The 6,608-nt window shown below is 38.7% G+C and overlaps 1 long non-coding RNA gene across 1 annotated transcript; it reads right to left on the bottom strand.

Annotated features, from left to right (window-relative positions):
• Positions 1 to 3,262: 3,262 nt before the first annotated feature.
• On the bottom strand, positions 3,263 to 6,369 carry LOC134736348 (uncharacterized). Its single transcript, XR_010120308.1, has 2 exons — positions 5,261 to 6,369; positions 3,263 to 5,066 (listed from the first exon to the last, which is right to left on the bottom strand). It is a non-coding gene; the product is annotated as an uncharacterized lncRNA (long non-coding RNA).
• Positions 6,370 to 6,608: the final 239 nt, after the last annotated feature.

The raw sequence follows: 6,608 nt of genomic DNA, 5'->3' as shown, positions 1-6,608 counted from the left end.
TAGTTCTATAGTTTCAGGTTTTTAACTCTTCAGTCCATTTTGAGTTGATTTTTGTATATGGTGTACCACAAGCTTTGTAAACACCTTGCCATCATAGTGGTGCTCTGACTTATCAATATTCTTTTTTAAAAGTGTGTCCTTTCTAACTGAATTAGTATGTTCAACTATTTATTTATTTATTTTTGAGACAGAGTCTCACTCTGCTGCCCAGGCTGGAGTGTGTAAGTGGCACAATTATGGCTCACTGCAGGCTCGACCTCCTAGGCTCAAGTGATCCTCCTGCCTCAGCCTCCTGAGTAGCTAGGACCACAGACACACGCCACCACACCTGGCTAATTTTTTAACTTTTTATACAGACAAGGTCTCACTCTGTTGCCCAGACTGGTCTCAAATTCCTGGGCTTAAGTGATCCTCCCACCTTGGCCTCTAAAACTGTTGGGATTACAGGCATGAGCCACTGTGTCTGCCCCAACAACATTTTTTGTCTGGCTTTTTTTTTTTTTTTTTAAAGAAACAGCTGTGTTTTGCATTTTTCATGTAATTGAAGTTTATCCTTTCAACTAGTAAAAAAAGTGTTAAAACCAATGCTTTGTAACACAAAAATACCCCTTCTTATGATCTTTTAACTTAGTTTTATACATAAAAATAAATCTAGGCTGGGCATGGTGGCTCACACCTGTAATCCCAGCACTTTGGGAGGCCAAGCCTGGAGGATCACTTGAGAGACCAACCTGGGCAACACAGCGAGACTTCATCTCTATTAAAAATTTTAAAAAATTAGCCCGGTGTGGTGGTACACTCCTGTAATCCCAGCTGCTTGGGAGGCTGAGGCAGGAGGATCACTTGAGCCTAGGAGGTCGAGGCTGCAGTGAGCTGTGATTGCACCACTGCATTCTAGCCTGGGCAACAGAGTGAGACCCTGTCTCAAATGAATAAATGAATATATAAATCTACCTTCTAGAACCATAGTATAGTAACTTTGTCTCCTTCCAGCAGATGGCACTGAAGATTGTGTACAGTAATTTTAGTCTAGGGCAGTGCTTGCCAGCCTCTTCATGTCATAACATAGCTAGAAAATAAGGATATTTTTGTTGAGTAAAAGACAAGGATGCTTGCAGCCAAAGGAGACTAGCCTGAGGATCACTTGAGTACCCCTTAGCTATCCCAGCATCTGAAGAGGATTAATACCTTAGTACATCTTTTAATGAATTGCACTCACTCGGTGTGCCCTGGTGTAGTGGTGCCCTGATGTAGGTCATCTTATTAATTTGGGGCCTATTATGAGTTTATATTTTAAAACTGTGCTTTATAAATATTAATCCCAACATTGATGTCAGTGAGAAAGAAGTGAGAATTTTGAAGGTGGTAGTAAGAGTGATGTGAAGATTAAAAAAGCAGAGATTTAAAAATGAAAATTCATAGTAATAAATATACAATAAAGTGATATGACCCAGTTGAAATTGGGAACAATTCTGAAAAGCAAAGAGTGACTCAGGCTGTATGAAAATGCTATTTGCTACGGACTAAATTCTGTACCTCCAAAATCCATATGTTGAAGCCCCCATGTAACTATATTGAAGAGAGGGCCTTTAAGGAGGTGATTAAAGTTAAATGCAGTCATAAAGGCAGAGCCTTGTACAATAGAACTGGTGCCCTCATACCAAGAGACACCAGACAACTTGCTCTCTCCCCATCTCTGCCTGCCATGTATGGACCAGTGAGAAGGTGGCCATCTACAAGCCAGGAGAACCTTTACCAGAACCTGATCATGCTGGCACTCTCACCTCAGACTTCCAGCTTCCAGAATTGTGGGAAAACACATTACTGTTGTTTAAGCCATCTCGTTTAAGCCACCTTCACTTTATTTCCTTCGTTTAAGGTATTTTGTTATGGCGGCCAAAGCACACTAATTCACCATTTTTATATAACAAAAAATAATCAGTAAGAAGAAAAGTAATTGACAAAATGTACACACTGTTGACCATGTGATGAGAGGATCAGTGTCAACTGTGGGTACCCATTAACCCATTAGGAGATGGTTTAAGTATCTTAAAAGCCTAAGAAAGTAATGGAAAGCAAGGGCGCTAGGCACATTTTAATCTGTACAACATCAACATGAGTAGTAGCAGGTGTGAATATACTGCAGCTGCTAAGAAGTTCCTTTAGGATCATTAAGGAGGGGCATTTCCTTCCTTAAGGGACTTCAAACGTAAATCCAACAAAAAATGCCCTTTGGAACCTTGCTACTCAGTGTGGTCCATGGATCAGCAGCATCAGCATCAGCATCAGCATCACCTGGGAGCTGCTAGAAATGCAGATTCTCAGGTCATCCTAACCCTACCCAATAAGCATCTTCATTTTAACATGATCATCAAGAGATTCATACGCGCCTTAGTTTGGGGTGCACCACTATACAACTTATATCAGTAAAAAAGGAGAAGAGTAAGCTTTGTTCTAAAGTTTCAAAGGACTGGCTCACTTTTCTGTTTTCTGGAAATGCATATGTGGCTTACTCCAAGCTTGTGAGTATTCGGACTTACGAACAATGGAAATTTTGGAACCTAACCTGTTCATATGTAAAAGAGTTTCTAAAGTTCCAAAATGGGTTCTATATTCCTCTGGTCTTCTGAAACAGAGTACAGAGCATAATTTAATTTTTCTTTGCAATTGAGGGTCAAATATATGAATATCTGTTTATGTCCTGACATATGGTGATGTCATAAAGCGCTTTCAAGTTATAAAGCAGGTGTTTGGTATATGACAGTTCCCTTCACTTTATTTCCTTCAGAATACTAGGTTATAAATTTCTCAGATGGCAGAGACTTGTGGACTATGTTTATCATATTTCTAGTGGAATAAATAGAGTTGTTCAATGTAACTGTGTCAGAATACAGTGCATTTTTAATCCATTTTTCTAATTTTCTTGTTTTTCCTGTGCTTATTCTGCCAATAGAGATTGCTCCTCTCAAACTACCTATAATAACAGCAATTCCTTCCCTTGCCTTGTGATTCATAGTTTCTAATCTGCTGTGGGCTAGATAAGTGTGTAACTACAGAAATTACAGCATGTCTAAAACAATAGCCAAATAATGTGACAATCAGAGAATTTCCTGTAAGTGCATGCACTATTGTTCATGAGTTGACTATGTGGTAATTATTTGCCTAATAATCTCATCTTTAATTTTTCTTTTAGTATCTTAGTTGTGTTTTAGACCACTGAAATGTAAATGAGAGTTAAATGACAACAACATAAGTGATCAAATATTATTAAAGTCAGTGAAATTATTTATTCTCATGATAATGAGTGGTGAAACTCAAATTGGAATGCCATAATGAAAAGAAGAAACAAAGATTCACTAAGAGCAAAAAACAAAAAAAAAACACAGCCAGGATTTTTTTTAATTAAAGAAATATAAATACAAGTCAGTAGGAATATACAGAAAAGTTTCTGCATACCTTTGAGAACAGACCATATCTTATTCATTTTTGTATCCCCAATACCTAGCCTATTACAAATGTAATAAATCTGTAAATGGATCAGATAAAGGAGGAAAAAGAAGAAAATTGTTTCTTCGTATTGGGAGACAGACACCTAATAGAGAATGCCACTAAAAGGGAAGGAGTGATCTACAAACGCCAAATGTGATTTACAAACTAGAGAATAAAAAGCCTGGTGAGAAATATGGAAAGCCAGGCTATAATAAAGAATTGACATTTCTTGGCCAGGCATGGTGGCTCACGTCTGTAATCCCAGCACTTTGGGAGGCCAAGGCAAGCAGATCACCTGAGGTCAGGAGTTTGAGACCACCCTGGCCAACATGGTGAAACCCCATTATCTACTAAAAATACAACAATTAGCCAGGAGTGATGGTGCATACCTGTAGCCCCAGCTCAGGAGGCTGAGGCAGGAGAATCGCTTGAACCCAGGAAGTGGAGGTTACAGACAGCCAAGATGGCGCCACTGCACTCCAGACTGGGTGACAGTCTCAAAAAAGAAAAAAAAAAAGAGCTGATATTTCTTAAGCTAGAGATAGGTGTTCAGTTGTCCAAGGCTCCCACTTCTGTTATAGAGAATAGAGTCCTAAGTTTGGGATGACAAATAGTAACACACGTGTTATTTCACTTCCATATATGCAGCAGAGATTTATTCAATTACCCACTCTTTCTCACTGAACACAGACTTAGCCTCAGCATCTGCATCAACACTACACCTCAAAGAATCTGAGCTGACACAGGAAACATCATGGCATTTGTGACACCGTAATCACAAATCTACAAAATATCACTTTTATTGGTCTGTAAAAGATTGAAGAGATGTCCTGAAAGAAAGGACCATTATCTTCCAAAGTAAGAGAATGAACCAATTCAGCTTAACTCTGCTATTCAAAAGCAGTGGTCCTCAAACGTTCCCAAGCATCAGAATTGCCTGGAAAGCTTGCTGTAGGGCCCTATCTCCACTGCTTCTGAATCAGTAGGTCCAGGGTTTGGGCCCACAAATCTGCATTTCAAAAACTCTGAGATCTACCATTGTAAAGTATACTGGAACAAATTCTAAATATGAAAAACTGAAAATCTTTTGACAGCAAGATAGTAAATCATAACTAGCATATCTTTATGAAGAAAAATGTAAATTAACCCAGTCTATAGTTTATACTATATACTATAGTTTATAGTAAAGCAATGGTCTGGAGCTAAATAAACCTTGGTTTGATCGCTGGTTCTGCTAATTCCAGGTTCGTGATTTTTACTAAGATTACTTGAGCTCTATAAACATTAGTTTCTTCACAGATAAAATAGGGATAAGAAAAATATCCCATGGAGTTATTGTTAGGATTAAATAGAAAAAAATACATATCTAAAGTTACAACAAGCACAGTGCCTAGTAGATGGTTCAATCCTATTCATTCAATCCTTCATCCTTTTTTCACTTATAGCAGTAATGGAAATTAAAGCAAAAGAGTTAAATATTTTCATAAAGGTTGTAGGGCTTGTCAGGAGGAAAAATATCTACCTTCTAGAAGGGGTGCCAGGGCAGCAACAGCACAAGGCCGGTGCGTGTGGGGTCCCTGTAACAAAAGAAAGGCATATGAATGTATTATATTTAACGTAAGTTTTACATGGCACTGGAGCCTTCATAAGGCAATGAAGACCTGAAGAAACCTGAGCGTTTTATACCAGCCTTGATGAAGAGTAGACTGTTACGGAAAAATGTGATAAGACAAAAAGGTGAGCTAAAGGCAGTAAACTGGGGGAAACCTACCAAGGCCTATTAATTTAGATTCCTCCTGGCGTCTGTCTTCACAGATAAGATTGCTTCTTTTCTCCAGGTATAGGGAAGGCATCTCTCACATGAAGGTCTTATGACCTGCTTCACGGGAAGATCAGAGTCCTCACACCTGCCGTTTCTCCAATTCCATCAGCTTAAAATATTCAATATGCCAAGGTGTTATATTTTGGGGTAGTGTGCCCTGAACACCATCATAAACATGCTAGAAAAATTCTACAGCAAATTAGTGGACAAGGGGAAGCAGCTTAGATATTAAAGATTGTGGAGAAGATCTATTAAAACATATGGCCCCAATCCTCCTCTTAAGGAGTCTCCCCTTAAGAGACAGGGTTCACTTTCATCCCATACACTTCTGATTAAAATGAGCCTCTTATACCCAGGAGAATACATTCCAGGTGCAGAAAGCCAATTACCTAGTTATTCCCTTACCCACGTAACTACAGACCTTAATCCAAATTCAAAGGACTCCTGGGAGATGCTGGAATCTATAATTGTGTAATTTCTTTGATGAAGCACAGAGTGTGATCTTTTGCTCATGTAGGGCTAGGTTTCTGTGGAGAAGCTGGAAACGCTGTGGAAAAGGGCTTGCCCCTTTTGTGTATATGGACTCTAATGTAGTTGAAATTCCTAGAAGTCAAAGGTATAAATCTAACTACTAAAATCCTATTTGTGGTTCATTTAGTGCATTAAAATGCCAGTTATTAATTTATGGCAACAACTAAAGGGAAGCTTTGTATTATTCTAGGACTACAATGCAATTTATGCTTTGCATAATCATTCAGCAAATGACTTATTGCTCCAGAAATACCATCTTCCTAGATCCCATTCTGAATTCAGTGTTTCTGAGCAATCTCATCTCCAATACAGAATGATGACATACTCAGGATTCCAAGATGGCAAAATGACTTGGGTAATGTAGTCTAGGGCCTGCCAGTGAGTGTGCTGAGACAGACCAGAAAGACTTAAAGATTCCACTAATGTAGACAAAGCAAGCTGAGTCACAACTTCTCCGAACACCAACAGGATGCACCAACACTTCACAAAAAAAAAAAAAAAGATAAAGTTTGTCTTTCAGCACTCCCTTACCCTATGTTCCCCTTCCTCTTCTCTACTTTATCAGTGAGAAAAGTTCTCAATAATGCAATTCTTACTGAGATTCTTGTGTTTATCAGAGAAATGTTTCCTCTTTCTTTGCCAAGGAATTATATACTCCCAAAAGACATGGAGCTTGAATGCTATATTTCCTTTGGAATTAAGAAAGGGAGGTGGGGGAATCAAAAATTAAAAACCAAACCCAAGCCATTGTTCCTATTCGAGGAAG

The sequence above is a fragment of the Symphalangus syndactylus genome, chromosome 4, assembly GCF_028878055.3.
Source record: "Symphalangus syndactylus isolate Jambi chromosome 4, NHGRI_mSymSyn1-v2.1_pri, whole genome shotgun sequence".
Classification (NCBI taxonomy): domain Eukaryota; kingdom Metazoa; phylum Chordata; class Mammalia; order Primates; family Hylobatidae; genus Symphalangus; species Symphalangus syndactylus.
Note: the sequence above shows the minus strand (reverse complement) of the source record. Positions and strands in the feature narration are given on the sequence as shown.